This window comes from Cryptomeria japonica, chromosome 3 (genome assembly GCF_030272615.1).
Source record: "Cryptomeria japonica chromosome 3, Sugi_1.0, whole genome shotgun sequence".
Lineage (NCBI taxonomy): Eukaryota > Viridiplantae > Streptophyta > Pinopsida > Cupressales > Cupressaceae > Cryptomeria > Cryptomeria japonica.
Window position 1 is genome coordinate 781,354,116 of NC_081407.1, and position 19,278 is coordinate 781,373,393.

A 19,278-nucleotide genomic window follows, 5' to 3' on the forward strand; every position below is an offset into this window, starting at 1 on the left:
ATTGAATTCAACTCTTGTTAATTTTAAGGAAATTAAATTTAACTAAACAAATGTACATGAAAAAGAAATTAATTTAATTTTAATTTAAAATGATACACAAAAATACTTAAATGTTAAATCGAATGTTAAAACTTCCATCGAAAATTCCTACGGCAATCTCGTTTCATTAATATATATATAAAACCAGGGGGTGGGGACCACGGGTCCCGTCACTCCCTGCGGTCCTGCATATGCAGGCCCGTAGGGGTTGGCGGGGCCACGTGGTCCCCTCCACTCCCCTGCGGCCACTTGTAGTGACCGCAGGGTAGTGGGGGGGGCACCACTAACCCTGCCGGTTTTCGGTAACGCCGCTCCGCGTACACGCGGTTATTTTCGGGTCTGTGCGTACGTGCGGATATTTTTGGGGTCTGTGCCGAATGCAGTGATTGATAATGCAACATTAATATTTGTAAATTGACATTAGGATTATAAATATATATATATATATATATATATATATATATATATATAAATATATATATATATATATTTATATATATATATATATATGGTTTCAAATTCTTTACAAAGGATAATTTTTATTTAAGAAGGTAAGAACAGGTAAAATAACTGAGCATTTCTTGGTTTGTCTCCTTACAGAAACCAGACTTTTAATGTATATATATATATATATTTTTATCTGAATCACAGAGAGAGAGAGAAAGATTTATCCAGCCATTACAGGAAGGGAGTTGTTCTCAGACTTCTCAGGAAATTGGTTTGTTTCCAGGGTTATTCTCAGAGTCCAGGAGGATTTATTCGACTGGTAATTTCAGTGAGCTCTTTGTTCAATCCACAGAGAGTTTCAAAAAGAAAATAATAATAAGAATACTCCTTAAATGAGATTTGGATAACAATAACCAGAGAGATGAAAGATGGTTCTTCTTAGCAAGAATCGAAAAGAATAAGAGGAACAATTTAAATCTGGATCTAGATTTAATATTACATTATTATTTTTTTTAAAAAACAGTGAATCTAATTCTTTGTCAAGCAAATTTAATCTACTTCCTTATCAAGAATCTGAAACTAATAATCAACAATTTGTTCTATTCTACTCCAAAATTTAAAACTAAATTTTATCAAAGTTTGAAACAATGAATCAACAAATTTATTTTTCTTTCTATCAAACATTTTAATCTACTCCAAATCTGAACTAAATTTTATCAAAATCTGAATAATGAATCAACAATTTATTTTCCAAAATCAAGAATCCAAACAATGAATAAACAATTTAAAACATTTTAATCTAATTCTTATCAAAGTCTGAAACTAATTTCACGAATGAATTTCCTTTCCATAAAATAATCTAATCTAATCTACAACAAGAACAAGATGCACAAACTAAGCTTGAAGGAACCTGGATGCTTGCAAAAATGGTGTAGAGTCTTCCTTGATCCTCCAATTTGAAGAGAAATCCTCCCAACAAAACCTTGGCTGCAAATGAAAAATGGACTACAAAGGAGAAATTGCAGAATTTTCTTATGGAATAGCTAGCTTTTCTTTTGAGACTTGTACCTATTTTATAAAGCAAATTTCAAATTCCCACTACCTAATTTTAAATTAAAAAAAATGAGATTCTCTCCCAATTTGGCCTCCATGCAAATTAATTGGGCTTAGTGGGAGGAGTTACATGCAAGGAGGTGGAGAAGCCTCTAGAAGCTTCTTATTCCTCCTACAACATGTGCCTTAATGTGAGGGAAATTAAGTAACTAATTTAAAATATATATGCATTTTCCATGTGTGTGGGGTTTATTATTATTATTATTATTTTTTATTCCCTTACAATATTCATTCAATAATTCATCCAAAGAATATAAGTAGAGTTTTGTAATTTAAAACAAAAAAGGGTGATAAAGGAGGGTTGTGACACTCAATACACAAGTACTCAATTAGAGAAATGATGATAAAAAATAGACCACTTAGCTAAGAAATGATGATTGCTTCAAACTCTCATTTAGAAGATAAAGAGATCATTGTTATCATGTTAAAATCACTCAAAATGCATAAAATTTAGAATGAATGCAACCTAAACCTAGTCACTAGATTTAGTATGCTTAATTTTCATCACTAAATGTTTTACAAATAGAGCAGGCAAAATAGAGTTCATTTCGTTTCATATATACAATATTAATTATCTTGTCTGCAATGACCCATTGTTTGTTCATATCCTTGGACAGATTATGCATGCATCTAGATTGCACATTAAAGAAATTCCCTCAAATAGACAAAGAAATGACTGCAACCTCCCTGTAGCATACAAATAAGTGGAGTAGAGGTATGTGTGGTGATTTCACCTTGATGTGAAGGCACTTATCATAGACACCCAACTGATTTAGATGTTTCCAGATCATCGGATGCATTCCTACAAGAAGAAAACAAAGAAAATTACTATGCCCCCAATCCTTGCTCCTCTTAGTCAAGATAGACTTCCTCGAGTTATTCAGAGGGAATAATAATCAAAAACCAATGTAAAAGACAACATACAAATAAAATTTCATGCATATCTCAAACAATTTAGTGATTGTTTTTAGTAGTCTTGTTTTGCTTGTTTACTCAGTGATAAAAATTTGTAGTAGTTTGGAGACGGATGACTGACTCAGGTTGGATGACTTGGTATGACTGATAGAAAGATGACCTGGTCGATACTACTTAGGACATGTAAATAAATCAATAGAGTACCCTAAGACTAGGACTTTGATTAGTTTCAAGCCATGAGGGTTCTAAGGAGAACTAAGGGAGGTCAGGAAAGTGACTAAAAGATATATGTACAAGCGAAAGCGTAGATGCAACACTTCAGTACAAGAGATAAGACTAACCTAGATAAAATACAACAGCCATATTGATCTATGTCATTGTTTTGATTTGTGTGATTATTGATAGGAATGTCTGGTTTCAAACAATAAGTACCCCGTATAAGACCGATCTATCTGGTTTCAAGTGTACCCTTCCTTGTTTAAGACATGTTGATGTTTGATAGAGTTTGATAGATTGATTAACAAGACATGCGATAAGTGTGATTGCAAACCTTGAGATTTTTTCTGTGATTGATTTGGTTTGATGGATGGTCTATGCTTTCTTGCTTCAATTTTTCATTTTTTTTAATTTTTATTTTTATTTTTAGGATTTTGTTCAGGACATTTTATGATTTTTTAGGATTTTTTCAGGACATTTTATGATTTATTCAGCTATGCCCCTAGTATACAGACCTATATGACATGATGATCTGTAGAATGCATGTGGAGACAATGATTTTTTGATAAGATTTATGTTAATGCAATATGCATGATGAAGATGCTTTCCTATTCAACACAAGGATGACTGTGTTTGTTTAGCACTTTGTAATACACCAATTGAATTGGAGGTACAAAACATTTCATAGATAAGCGGTTAATCAATCCTTAAAGTCCCTTGGAACATCCAAATTAACACACAGTGACTAGGATTCACAAATGGAGACGCATAAAACTTCCTCATCGATTCTTGAAACTTTCATCTTCTTTTGCCCATGTGAGTGCAAATGAGTTAATTCCTACTCTTGTGTTCACTAAAGATCCTTATCATCCTATATGACTAGCTACATGGATTATTCTAACTTCAAAAGCATCCTGAATAGAGCCTCACTGTCAGCAAGCTTTTAGAGATTCGACGAGGTTATAGACTGTAATTTCTCAAATATTGCTCCATTGCTAGTAGGTATCCATAGCCCTGGTGGAGTTACTTGCATGTTCCCATAGTCAATCTTTTTGTCGCACTTTGTATTCATGATATTTCAGTTATATATCATTTCTCTTTTCCCTTGAGGTAAATATTTGGCATAGCACTTTTCCTTTTATATTTTCTTACCTTTACTTGTAAGTAATGAAACCTACTTGGGTGTGATAATTACAATGGCGGTGATGATCAACCTATTGGCATTTTGGCATTAAGTAGTCATTGATGTCACCAACATGATGGATATGAGTAAAAAGGATAGCTGCTTGTTCATGATGAATAGGAAGAATGTTAAAGATGTCTCAAACCACTGGAGGTGAAGGTGCGTTAGTGGTATAGTGTGCACTACCGATTAGCTAAATAAGAAGGTCTTATCAGTAAAGGCATGTACCGGTATGAGTTTGCTGAATATTCAAGTTTGGACCAACTATGAGTTGGTGGGCCACGTCTTGATTGCTATGATGCCATGTGGAGCATAGGTGAAAAGTGTGTTGTAGTCGGTGAAGTCCCAACGATAGGGTCGTTGAAACAGATAATCGCCATTAGTGAAACAACCACAAATCATGGGATTGTAACTAACCGATGTGGCTAAAGGAAGAAATAATGATAGAGGAAGATTAGGGAGTAGTTGGCACCTGGATCCATGAAAAGGAAATCTAATTCAAGAAGACCTTGAAAAAGGAAACAGCTGAAGCATTTTATGTGTCGACAGATTTCAAGACAAGAAATCTTGTATGTGATTTCTATCTTCAGCAAGTATGCGTTGGACAACAGAAACCATGTACAAATGCATCTTGGAGTACAGGTGATCGATCCAAGACAAGATGGATCAGATTTCATGACGATTGTGTTGAGCAAAGGAAACCCTAACGACTCAATATTTAAATGCATTCTTGTTGGGAAATCATTAATATAAATATATGTGATCAAGATAAAACAACATGATGCTGAAGAGAAGAAAACAGGAGGAGAGTGGAGGTGAGAATCATTCTACCTTAGATTTTATTCTAAGAAATTTTGAGAAGTGAGTAGGAAAATTGGGAGAGAGGGTTTTACCGGTAGTGTTTGAGTACCAGTATAACTCTATTCCAACACTTAGGATAACTAGTGAGGTGTGATAGAGAAAGACAACATCCCAGTGTGACATAGTATGTGATGAGACTGTAAGAGAGAGAAAAGGATAACAAAGTCCAAGAATCAGAGAGTGTGATGTAATGCCTACCAAAATACCCCAGAGAAATATAACTAAATACACACTAATTAATTTTTTCTATATAACAATACAACACATAACATCTCTTAAGAAATGCAGTGAGCACACAACAACATTTAAGTGTTATGAACATAGAATAATTCACTCAAGATATTCAAAAAATTATGCAAGTGGAATATAATAAATCATTACTGCTAACTCCCTAGGGTATCTCAATGCCATTACTTAATCTACCTACATAAGCCATAAACATTTACTCTCTTCCAAATCAATACCTAATAATCTTAATCTTTATACACACATAGGTGCATCATAGCAACACCTAACACTCATGATATGCAACCTACTTAATCTTTCATTTAATATGAGATTCTATCTTTCAATGCATAGCTACTTCCCTTTTACTTTTAGGTTCATTTTATACACCAAGTCCAAATATTCCTATTACCATTAACCAATCTTCGACTACAAACATCACCATTCACATACCAAGATTAACCCTTACATTGCATTAACATAATTTCCATTTACAATTAACTTCTGCATAGTCATTTATGATTCTATGCTCCTAGAATGCTTATTACTCCATCATGATTCTTAAAGTACATAAGGTAATAATCAAAAAGTCTTCCTAAACATTTAACCCATAGCTCATTTAATACTCCTAAAAATCTCTTACACTATATTAAATAGATCAACAATCATCGTATTACAAATAACTAACTACATGAATTCATCTCCACACAAACTAAGATATAATATCCTAATTCCATAACAACTAATAGCATCCACCAAATGGAGATATAACCTGAAACCATAACACATGATACATTCTAATCCTTTCCTAAAAGACAAGCATTCATTTTACCATCTATACACACAGTTACTAGTATTATCCATTAATAAGATTAGTAATTCATTCATTAAGAACATCCATACAATATTTTCATAAGGAACATTCAACTACATCCCAAGAATTATAAGATTCAATCCTACTATTAGATTGTTGTCTACGAAGTATGATACTATACTTCCAAATCCTTAATCACCAAACTTAAACATGTCCTAATATACCTTCCAATATTACTCATACCCATACATCCTACCAAGGTATAACATTTCTTCCACTTAAAGCATTAGTTAAAGACATCATTTCTAGGCTATTACCATTATCATTAAATTTACACCATTTCCTTTTAACATGGCTCATCAAGAATACAAATTGCAACATTTAATTCCAAACCATATTACTTATCGACATCTCATGCATCCATTTCATTTATATAAATGCATTACAATATAACTCAAGGTTCATCATTACAATCATCTACCATAACCAAAGTTATAACTACAACTAGGACAACATAGTCATTTCTCATAAACATGATTTCTTTTACAACCATTACATAAGAATTTCATTACATAAATCACATCATCATTTACATTCTTGCTGCAATTATTATCCATGAACTATTTGAAGAAGCATCCTCATCCACGCAAGAAGAATCCAAAGATAGGAACATCCCAATGGTTTAAAAGCACCAACCACCCAACCATGTGGGACCAAAGGAACCACCCCCTGTGCTAGGATATGACACAAGGTCCCAACACACACTCTACATCTAGGCTAACACTTAAAACCAAAGAGAGAAAACAAGACAAGGACACTCAAGCAAGAACCATCACAAGATAGCACAAATAGAAAACCCCCAGAGGTGCATAAATCAACATGACATCAATGTTGGTATTTTGGTATGGTTTTGTCATTGATGTCAACACCTACTAAAACACTAGCACTTTGGTGATCCAGCAGCATTCATTGGCAAGCAAGTAACTATCGCATAGTTTCTAGTATAATGTTCACCGGTAAGATATAATGTTCACTGGCACTTGGAATGATATGGAAAACACTTGGTAATGTCGAAGACATCATGTGGACATTTTGTTTTGAAGAATTAGTCATTGGTATATTCATATTTTCATATTTGCCTTTACCGGAAAATAGGTCTAGGGTTACCTAGGGTTACACTAGTAGGTTTATCTTTTCCAGATCAGCATGGCACACTATGGAGATGATTTAATATTGGTGTAAATGCATTAAGCCGACATGTTTAATTAGTTATTGCATCAGATATTATATTGTTTGTAAAAAAATTTATTGTAATATCTTGTAGAGCCAACCTACTAAAATTGGTCTTAGGTCATGGTATAAATGTAAGATCTTATTTGTAAGATCGAATGCGGAATACGAAAAAATGATGGTATTTTGGTATGGTTTTTTCATTAATGTCAACACCTACTGAAAACAAGCACTTTGGAGATCCAGCAACATTCACCGGCAAGCAAGTAACTATTGCATAGTTACTAGTATATGGTTCACTAGCAGGATATAATGTTCACCAATACCTAGAATTATATGGAAGACACTTGGTAATGTCGAAGACATCATGTGTACACTTTGTTTTGAAGAATTAATCATTGGTATATTCATATTTGCATATTTCCTTTTATCAGCAAAAAGGTCCAAGGTTATCTAGGGTTACACCGACAGGTTTATCTTTTCCAGATTAGCATGGCACGCTATGGAGATGATTTATTATTGATGTAAATGCATTAAGCCAACATGTTTAATCAGTTATTGCATCGGATATTATATTGTATGTAAAATGTTTTTATTGTAATATCTTGTAGAGCCAACCTACTAAAATTGGTCTTAGGTTATGGTATAAATGTAAGATCTTATTTGTAAGATCAAGTGTGGAATGCGAAAAAGAATTGAGTGAAGGTATATGCGAGATTAAGCAAAGGTATACATGAAGACATCATTTGAAGGTAAAGCTAGGTTCTTGTATAAGCATATCAGCATTACACTGGTACTGAATCCAACATATGAAGATGTTATTTTGTGCAGTACATTCTTATTGGATTTAACCATCCAACTGTAGTCAGTGTGACTCCCATTTTTTGATTGAGCAGTGAGCTCTAGGTCATTGCCCTTTCAGCATGTGCAGACCCCATTTATGTACACTTACTATCTGCAGTAGTATCATCTGATTGTGGGTAAGGTTTCCCACGGTGGTTTTTCCCCCTACAGGGTTTCCACGTACAAATATTGGTGTTATGTGTTGTGGATGACTTTATGTTGATGTTTCATGCATTAATCTTTATCGGTATAGCAATTTACTGCTAACACTGTCTACCGGCATACTTAACTAGTTTATCGGTATTAAGCATCAAGTTGGTTAATTGGTTTTGGTTTGAATTTATTAGACAACTGATTCACCCCCCCCTCATAGTTGTCTCCAGGACCTAACAATTGGTATCAAAGCCTAGTCCTCTTTTGCAAAAGTTTAACAACTTGAGGAGATCCAATGTCTACTAATTACTTTAGGAGGGACAGTCCTAAACTTGATGGAACCAACTATGGGATATGGAAGATTGGGATAGAGACACATCTAAATTGCATTGGTAAAGACATCTGGGAAGTTACAAAGAATGGTTATACTACTCCTATAGCTGGTCAGACTGCTCCAACTACCTTAGCTAAAGATGAAGAGAATGATTACAAAGCAAGAGAAGCACTTTTGAGCGCATTATCAAATCAACACATCATGGGATTATCAGATAGGTCTACTGCTAAAGCTATTTGGGATCATTTGGAAACACTAAATGAAGGAGATTCCATAGTCAAGATTGCAAAACTTGAAAGCTTCCGAGTCAGGTATGAACATTTGAAAATGGAAGAAGATGAAAGGATTTCTGCTTTTATGGAAAGAGTAAATGAAATTGTTTTGTGTATTAAATGTTGTGGAGGAACCCTAAGTGAGGATGAAATTGTTTCAAAAATCTTAAGAGGATTACCACCGGCATATAAAATGAAGGTTACTACTATAAATGAGTTAAGAACAATGCCTAATACATCAGGAACTAGGGATACATTGATTGGAAAACTTCCAGCCTTTGAAATTGAGGAATTTGGTCCTGTTGCTACTATAAAAATTGATTTGGCATTTAAAGCATCAACATCATCTGCTCCATCATTTGACAAATCAGACTGGAGAGCCTTTTATGCAAGAGAACTTGAAGAAACCAGGAAGGAGAATAAAGAGCTTGAAGAACTTGAAGCACTATTTGCAAGAAAAATGCCAAAAGGTCCAGTTGGAAGTAAGTATGAAGGTAAAGCACCCTTTAAATATTTTAACTACAATAATATTGGTCATATGGCTTCAAGATGCCTTGATAGACATGCTAGACTAAGAGAAGAAGCTAGAAGAATATACAAGCCTAATCCTGAATATCAGAGATACAGATTTAAGAAGAACAAAGACAAATCCTATTACATTGCTGATGAAGGTGTGACTGATGATTCTGATGAGGATCCAGCAGATAATGGATGGGTTTTTGTTGCTATAATAGAGGATCAATAGGCACCTACGACTCAACTGGAAGAACAAGCTCTAGCAGCTAAAGTTGAAACAAAGGATGAATGGATCATTGACTCAGGATGCTCACATCACATGACTGGAGGCAAAGATAAATTCTTGAACTTTCAAGAATACAATGGAGGTTTAGTAGGATTTGGAGATGACAAAGCCTGTTCAATCAAAGGTAAGGGTTCAATATCTCTTGATGGCAAGCATAACACTGACAATGTCTACTATGTTGAAGGATTAAAGCATAATCTTTTAAGTGTTGGTCAATTAGTTGAGAAAGGATTTCAATTACAATTTAAAAATGGAAAATGCAAAATCATGAATAGAACTGGTTTGGAAATTGCAATCGGTAATCAGACTAGAGGTAATATCTTTCATTTGAATAACAGTGAAAAGGCATGCTTAATTGCACATATAGATGAAAGTTGGTTATGGCATAAGAGACTATGTCACGTAAACTTTGATTGCATGGTAAAGATCTGTACTTCTAAGGCAGTTAGAGATCTACCTAAAATTATGAAACCTCAGAATACAATTTGTAAAGAATGTCAATTTGGAAAACAAGTTAGAGCTAGTTTCAAAAGTATTCCAGAAAAATCCAATAATGCTCTTGATTTAATTCACACTGATTTATGTGGTCCAGCTAGAACTAAAAGCTTACAAGGTGATAGATATTTCATGCTAATTATTGATGATTAGTCTAGAATGTGTTGGGTTACTTTTCTCAGAGAAAAATCAGAAGCACTTGGAAAGTTCAAATTATTCAAAGCAATGGTTGAGAATGAAGCTGGTAAGAAAATCAAATGTTTAAGATCAAATCAAGGAGGAGAATTCACATCTAAGGAATTTAATACATTCTATGAAATGAATGGAATCAGAAGACAGTTATCAGCACCTTGGACACCACAGCAGAATGGAGTTGTTGAAAGGAAAAATAGAACTATCTTGGATGCAGCAAGAAGTATGTTATCAGAAGCAAATCTACAACATGTGTATTGGAGAGAGGCAATTAGCATTGTTGTTTATACATTCAACAAAGTTCACATCAAAGGTGAAACCGGTAAGACCCCTCATGAACTATGGTTTGGTAATACTCCTACTCTTAAGTATTTTAGAATTTTTGGAAGTAAATGTTATATTAGAAAAGATGAGTATATTGGCAAATTTGATCCTAGAACTGATGAAGGAATATTTCTTGGTCATTCATCTAAGAGCAAGGCATATAGATGTTTCAATAAGAGATTGTAGAAAATTGTTGAGAGTACAAATGTAAAGATTGATGAACAATTCAGAGGAACTTCAAGGTATATGGACATTGAATCGGCAACAGAAATTATGACAAATGAATCTACACTGAATCCACCGGTATAGAATGAAGATCCAGTTACCCCAGTATCATAAGAGGATTCCACAGTAATTGAAGAACAACAGCAAACTAAGACACTCCGGTATGTAAGATTGAATCATTCGGAAGATTAGATAATTGGAAACAAATTTAAAGGAGTTATGACAAAAGGAAGATTGGGAAATGAAGAGGTATGTCTTATTTCTCAAATTGAACCATCATCTATCAATGAGGCATGTGAAGATAAATTTTGGATTAAAGCTATGGAAGAAGAATTAGGACAAACTGAGAAAAATAATACCAAGACATTAGTTCCCAGGCCTAAAGATAAAAATGTAGTTGGAACCAAATGGGTATTTAGAAACAAATTTAATGAAGATGGTAAAGTTGTCAGAAATAAAGCAAGACTAGTGTGTAAGGGATATTCTTAGAAAGAAGGAATTGATTACAATGAAACATTTGCACCGGTAGCCAAAATTGAGGCAGTCGGATTATTCTTGGCTTTTGCAGCTCACAAGGACTACAAAGTTTATCAAATGGATATTAAATGTGCATTTTTTAATGGAGATCTTGAAGAGGAAGTATATATTGAACAACCTGATGGATTTTCCTTGACAGATGACAATGATATGGTTTGCAGGTTAAGAAAAGCTCTGTATGGATTAAAACAAGCCCCAAGAGCTTGGTATGCAAGGTTGGATAAGTATCTTTTAAAGATTGGTTTTACTAAAGGAAATGCAGATAGTAATTTATATTACAAAATAACTAATGATGACATCTTGATTATTAAAGTCTTTGTTGATGATATAATCTTTGGAGGAGAAGATGGATTATGTAAGGAATTTTCTATTAAAATGTAGCAAGAATTTGAAATGTCTATGATTGGAGAAATAAAATTCTTTTTAGGATTGCAGATTTCACAGACTGATAAAGGTATATGTTTTAGTCAATCCAAGTACTTGAAAGAATTGCTAAAGAAATTTGGGATGGAGAACTCTAAACCGGTAAGCACACCTATGACTAAAAATGAAAAATTATCTCAAAGGGATGAATCTACACTATTAATCCAACTAGATACAAATCTATGATAGGAGGTTTACTGTATTTGACACAAACCAGGCCTGATATTATGAATGTAGTATGTATTGTTTCTAGATTTCAAAGTAATCCTAGGGAAAATCATGAATCAATAGCAGAAAGGATTTTCCGATACTTACAAGGCACAACAAATCTTGGATTATGGTATCCTAGAGATGAGAATTTTGATCTATGTGCATACACATGCAAATTGGGGAGAAGATATGGATGATAGAAAAAGCACCACTGGAGGAGCATTCTTTCTTGGAAAAAGATTAGTTTCTTGGTTGAGTAAGAAACAGGGTTGTACATCTTTATCAACAGCAGAATAAGAATATGTTGCAGCAGCAACTAACTGTACACAGGTATTATGGCTTAAAGAAATGTTGAAAGACATAAAGGTAAAATGCAAGGAACCTATTACTATATATTGTGATAACACTGCAGCAATTGATATATCCAAGAATCCGGTATTACATTCTAAAACAAAACATGTTTCTATCAAACTAAATTTTCAAAGGGAAAAAGTTGAAGAAAAAGAGAAAAAACTGGTTTATGTGAATGCTAAAGAACAGCTTGCAGATATTCTCACAAAACCTTTTCCTGAGAAGACTTTTGAATATCTCAGAGATCAGCTTGGAGTCATACCACCACCGGTAGAAACTTAGACAATTGATGATTGTCATCAACTGGCATAATTAAAAGACAAATATTTTATTTCGGTCTTTGATGAGGAAGCTAACTTCTCAGGGGGAGTAGTTCATATTTTGTATTGATTTTTGTAACTTTGGCATTTGATGTCAAAGGGGGAAAGATATCTATGGAAAAACACATTATCTTTTTGAGGAGAGATTGGTATTGAAAATAAATCTTTGGATAAACTCATGTTGCTCCCAGGGGGAGAGATTGAGATTGTTGGTTTTTGGTATTTGGCATTTATGTTTTGGCACTTTGATGGTTTTTCCATCTTGTGTTGCCATCAATGCCAAAGGGGGAGATTGTTGGTATTTTGATATGGTTTTGTCATTAATGTCAACACCTACTGAAAACAAGCACTTTGGAGATCCAACAACATTCACCGACAAGCAAGTAACTATTGCACAGTTACTAGTATATGGTTCACCAACAAGATATAATGTTCACCAGTACCTGGAAAGATATGGAAGACACTTGGTAATGTCGAAGACATCATGTGGACACTTTTTTTCAAGAATTAATCATTGGTATATTCATATTTGCATATTTGTTTTTACCGGAAAAAAGGTCCAAGGTTATCTAGGGTTACACTGGAAGGTTTATCTTTTCCAAATCAGCTGGCACGCTATGGAGTTGATTTATTATTGATGTAAATGCATTAAGTCGACATGTTTAATCGGTTATTTCATCGGATATTATATTGTATGTAAAATGTTTTTATTGTAATATCTTGTAGAGCCAACCTACTAAAATTGGTCTTAGGTTATGGTATAAATGTAAGATCAAGTGTGGAATGTGAAAAAGAATTGAGTGAAGGTATATGCAAGATTAAGCAGAGGTATACATGAAGACATCATTTGAAGGTAAAGCTAGGTTTTTGTATAAGCATATTAGCATTACACCGATACTGAATACATCATATCAAGATGCTATTTTGTGCAGTACATTCTTATTGGATTTAACCATCCAACTATAGTTAGTGTGACTCCCATTTTGTGATTGAGCAGTGAGCTCTAGGCTGTTGGTCTTTCTGCATGTGTAGACCCCATTTATGTACACTTACTATCTGCAGTAGTATCATCTGATTGTGGGTAAGGTTTCCCACGGTAGTTTTTCCCCCTACAGGGTTTCCACGTACAAATATTGGTGTTATGTGTTGTGGATGACTTTATGTTTATGTTTCATGCATTAATCTTTACCGGTATAGCAATTTACTGTTAACACTGTCTACTGGCATACTTAACCAGTTTACCGGTATTAAGCATCAAGTTGGTTAATTGGTTTTGGTTTGAATTTATCAAACAACTGATTCACCCCCCCCTCTCAATTATCTCTGGGACCTAACAAAAAATAATGGTGTGAAGGTATATGCGAGATTAAGCAGAGGTATACATGAAGAAATCATTTGAAGGTGAAGCTAGGTTTTTATGAAAACATATCAGCACTACACCGGTAATGAATCTAGCATATGAAGATGCTATTTTGTGTAGTACATTCTTATTGGATTTAACCATCCAACTTTAGTCAGTGTGACTCCCATATTTGTGATTGATCAGTGAGCTCTAGGCTGTTGGCTTTTCTGCATGTGCGGACCCCATTTATGTACACTTACTATCTGTAGTAGTATCATCTGATTGTGGGTAAGGTTTCTCACCATGGTTTTTCCCCTTACAGGGTTTCCATGTACAAATATTGGTTTTATGTGTTGTGGATGACTTTATGTTTATGTTTCATGCATTAATCTTTACTGGTATAGCAATTTACTATTAATATTGTCTATCGACACACTTAACTGGTTTATCGGTATTAAGTATTAAGTTGGTTAAGTGGTTTTTGGTTTGAATTTATTAGACAACTGATTCATCCCCCCCCCTCTTAGTTGTCTCCAGGACCTAATAATCAATACATCTCAAGAAAAGGATGTTGGCATATGTGTAGGGTATGCTGACATGATGATATTGTGTTGTTGTTGATGCCAATATGTTGAAGTGAACCAATTTATTGAAGTTAAGCAACTGGCAAAGTGAACCGGTAATATGCTGAAGAGTGAATCGGCAATATGTTGAAGAGTGAACCGGTTTATTGAAGTTAAGCAACTGGCAAAGTGAACCAGTATAATGTTATGAACTGGTATAGGTGCAAAAGCTGAAGCAGTATATTTGTCCAAGTGAACTGGTATATGGAATGTTTTCTATCAAGGTTTAATATGGTATGACTACCGATTGGTAGTCCCAGCCTCAGGGTTTTTGGTTGAAGTGTTTTGAGCCTATGTGATTCAACTGATGGCATTTTGGGATGCGTTAGTATTGTAATGGAGATCAGATCATGTTGCCACATCAGCCTAGTGTGCATGAAGGATCTTTCATTAAGGGGATTGATCCTATCTACCTCAAGAATGTGCAAAGTCCCTACAAACGGTGAAGAACACATGATGGGTTATCACCTCCAAGAAGTGGTGAAGAACGAACAATGGAGAATGTCTTGAGATATGTTCAAGACCATTGTATTCAAATGCAAAGTGTTCAATGGCCAAGATTGAACCGACTGAATTGCTCAACCTAAATGTTTAGGGTTTAGGGTTTATGCTACTGACCTATCTATTTCCTATAAGGTCAATGTTGTGTTTGATGTTGAGGTTGTTGGAAAATGTTGGGTGTGTATCTAAGTGCAAAGATACATCATTCTTGCCAGACCAAATAAGAGAGTTGATACCTACAAAGTGTGTGTGCAGAAGGAAGGAATGAAACTGAGTCTGCATTGGCATTGAGTGCTATTACCAGATCATTGTAATACCTATTGATCTCTAATCACTTCAACAGTTGGAAAATCCCTTAACAGGGTAGCTTTAACCAGCTTGCTATAAATCCTTTAATAGGGTGACTCAAAGCCATTGAGTTCATAAAATCCTCTAAGGTAACCCCTAACAGGGTTTAACCCTTAACCGGGTATTCTAGCCATCCCTTAACTGGCTGATCCCTAATAGGATTAGTTCCTAATAGAGCCTATTGTAACAGTCTTTAACCAGACTAGGCTTCTAACAGAGCGGACTTCTAAACAATTCAAAAATAGCTTGTGGGTATTCATCCCCACTGTGGTTTTTCCCAGTTAGGTTTCCACGTGAAAAATATGTGTGTCATATGTGATGTATTTTTCATGTGATGCTTTGTTGATTTCTGTCAAGAGGTGAATCATGTTGATCTAGCAAGTTATTATATTTTTTATGATAGATTACCTATTTATGCACAAGGATAATGTGGAAATGAGGGTGTAGGTTGTGTGGTAAGATAGGTGTTTTTGGTTTATATCTTTCACGGTCTCATTGTGCTTAACCGGTAGTAATTTGGTTTATGACCAGTGTTAGTGATTGCTAGTCAAGTTCACTGTTTGCAGTCAAACCAGTTTAGGAAAAGTTTTTGTACCTATACTGATTCACCCCCCCCTCACAGTACCAGTTTGGTACTCACTATTCATCATTGTGTTATCAAATGACACATGTAGGAGCGGTGTGTCATCACATACTATCCTCCCCCATAATATTGTCAGTACACATCTCTTCATGACATAACCTCGATAGACATGTGGAGCCATTTCTACCCATAAGAGAATCAAGGGAGATTTGACTTATCATCTTCACGACCTTCTCATGATTATCCTAAAACATCCTCCCTAGGAATCAGCCATGAGGCTCAAATTATTAATTATCTTGTTTAAATGAGATCTAATTACCCATTCCAATTAATTCATTATTAATGTTATCACTTGTTTACAAATCATAGAAAACTCCAATGTGCCCTGGTGGTCTAGACTTCATGCATCCTTACAAGGAACCTCATGCAAGCCTATCGCTCATGACCTCAGTCATCACAAGGAAGCCTCCTCCTCCTAGCATGGCCCAACAATAAATCACAAGAGGCTCCAATTTAAATTCCAAGAAAAGATCCATAACATCATCATGCAGCCCAACAACACATGAAACATACAAGGAAAAACCATAGCTAAAGAGAGCGAAGGGCTTAAATCCATTACAATGCAAAATGAGCCTCAAAGTGGAAATCCATATCATATAAGAAATATTCCATCAATAAAATATATCAATTATGTTGTCTTTACAGCAATATCGCCTTGCTGTCTCCCCAACATTAACATCTTGTTGTCTCCACAGCAATAACATATTTCCATTGCAACATCTCAATATAAGAAAAGACTCAAATCTTCCACAATAAATAAACCAAGAATGTTTTAACATATTAAACATAAAATCACATCAAACTGATAAATAACAACAGTTGGAAAAATGTCTACAAAAATCCCAAAAAGCCTCTGGAATGAAACAAAACTCAAAAATCCAAATCTGACTGGGAAAATAGTGAAAAACACCAAAATAGGCAGAACAACGCTTTTGCATTGAAGTTTAGCACTTTTGGATTACAGGTTAGCACCTGTGTTTAATAGTTTAGCACCTCTGCAGTTAAAGAAAACGCTTTTGCCCAAAAGACAGTGCAAATGCAATGAAGGACAATGCAAATGCATGAAAGGACAACGCTAATAAATGAAAGGACAACGCAAATGCAATGAAGGACAACACAAATACATGAAAGGACAACGCATATGCAACAAAGGACAGTGCATATGCAGAATCAATGCTTTTGCATAAAAGGACCAGAAAAACACTGAACTTTCGACAGAGATTGAAAATCAAACTTAAAACATTAAGCTTCGAAAAATATATACACACAATCGCCCAAAAAAATAGATTTAGAGGGCATAAATGAAATAAATAATAAACACTTAAAAACCAAGATTCAATCGAAACTCCATTCATGACACAGACTCAGCAAGACACCAGATAAAATCCAGAATATAAATATTTTCCACAAACTATAGAATAAAGCCTTGCAACAAATTTATGCATTCACATATTTCCTTCCACACTATGCAAACCATAGATATATTTTCCAAAGCTCACACATTCAATTTGCAGACACAGAGCATACAGAAAAACTATGAAACAAAATACAAAAAGAGGAATACATCTCCAACCTGCAACCCATATGATGGAAGAAGCTGAAGAAGAGCTCCCCAAATCCAAAAGCCAAAACCAACAAGCTCCAGCAACAATCCAAGCCAAAAAGCAAAGGAAAATCTTCCAAAGAAATTTTTGCCAGAAGAAGCCAACCACAAAAAATTCACGGGAAAGAAAATAAAAATCCAAACATTAACCAAAACCCTAGCCTCAATCTCAGCCAATCAAAATATTCCAATCTATAATATATTTTACCAACCCTGCCATATAATATAATTTTACCTCCCTTTTCAATTTCAACCAGTAAGAGAAGAGGGTAGGTAAGATAAATATAAATCATGCTTTTACAATTAGGTGGGAATGTTTTATTATTTTAGTTTAAAGTGCATTTATGCAACCCACTCAAAATAAAAGTCAACTAATAAATAAAACATGAGCCACAATTTAAATAAATCAAATGGGGAAATTAAATCAAATAAACCAAAGGCTCATAAATGAATTAAAGAACTAGATAAACATTAAATACCAAATAAATATTAAACCATGGGCGATTAAATAAATAAATAAAAAATTTAAATACCAATGAAAGGTCAAATCACAAATAAATATAAAACCACAACATAAGCTAAACAATAAATATTAAATAAATACTGAATCATCATTAAAATAAGTAAATATTTAAATATCCAAAAAGGCAAGATTCCAATAAATTAAATTAAACATTAGATAATTAAATAATCAAATCACTATTAATTAAAATAAACATTATTAACTATTTAATCTTGCATCAATAATCAATCAACCTCAACATAATAGGATTAACCGACCAATACTAACATACTCACAACACGGAAGAAACTAAGCTTACTAACTGACATGGTGAATTGCACCAAGACGCTGATGACTCACAGTGAACAACTTAGACCTAGAGTATGTTAGGGGAACTTGTGTCAACTCCGAACCACATACCATTGGGATTTAAAGACACACTCAAACCTATGGAGCCAGGTGGAGTCGATATCTAGTACCTACGAATCCTGCATCCACAAAGAAATGATACAACATATGCATATATATTATAACAGACAAGGGTTAGAGAATCACAATGACACATGCCGCTCGCAATGAGTGATGTGGCATTGTCTCTATCCCGAAGACAGTCATACAACAATCAAACACACCATAAGATCAACTCATCATAGATAATCATTAAATATGGTCAGTACATAAAAACATCATCATGTGCATGATTAGTAAAATTCATGATTACAGTGAGGCATATAAAGTCCATGAGCACTTATGCTCATCAAATCACATGATCAAAATAATCTTTTGATAATATATCACATAATAAGTATATAGTGTCTAATAAATCACACGATCAATAATGATAGTATCGACATCATGTAAATCATCTTAAATAGCCTATGCCCAATAATGTCTATCACACATGAATTAAAAGTCAACTCTAGTTGAAACAAGTCAAGTCAAGGGTGGACCCTACATGTGATCTCACAACCTGTAGTGTGAGATCCAGTGGAGGAGAAAAGACTGTCAATCGGCAGTAAGGTATTTATTTAGGAGTTGCATAATTCATTTGTAACAAGAAGCTTTAATTTGATGTAAATTGTATTTCAATTTACATCACCAAGTTGGAACTTGGTGCAGGGGTTGGTGCTCCTTGGGTTGGTGCCATAAATCTTTGTAATCTAGTATTTTACCTATGAGGCTAGATTGGAGC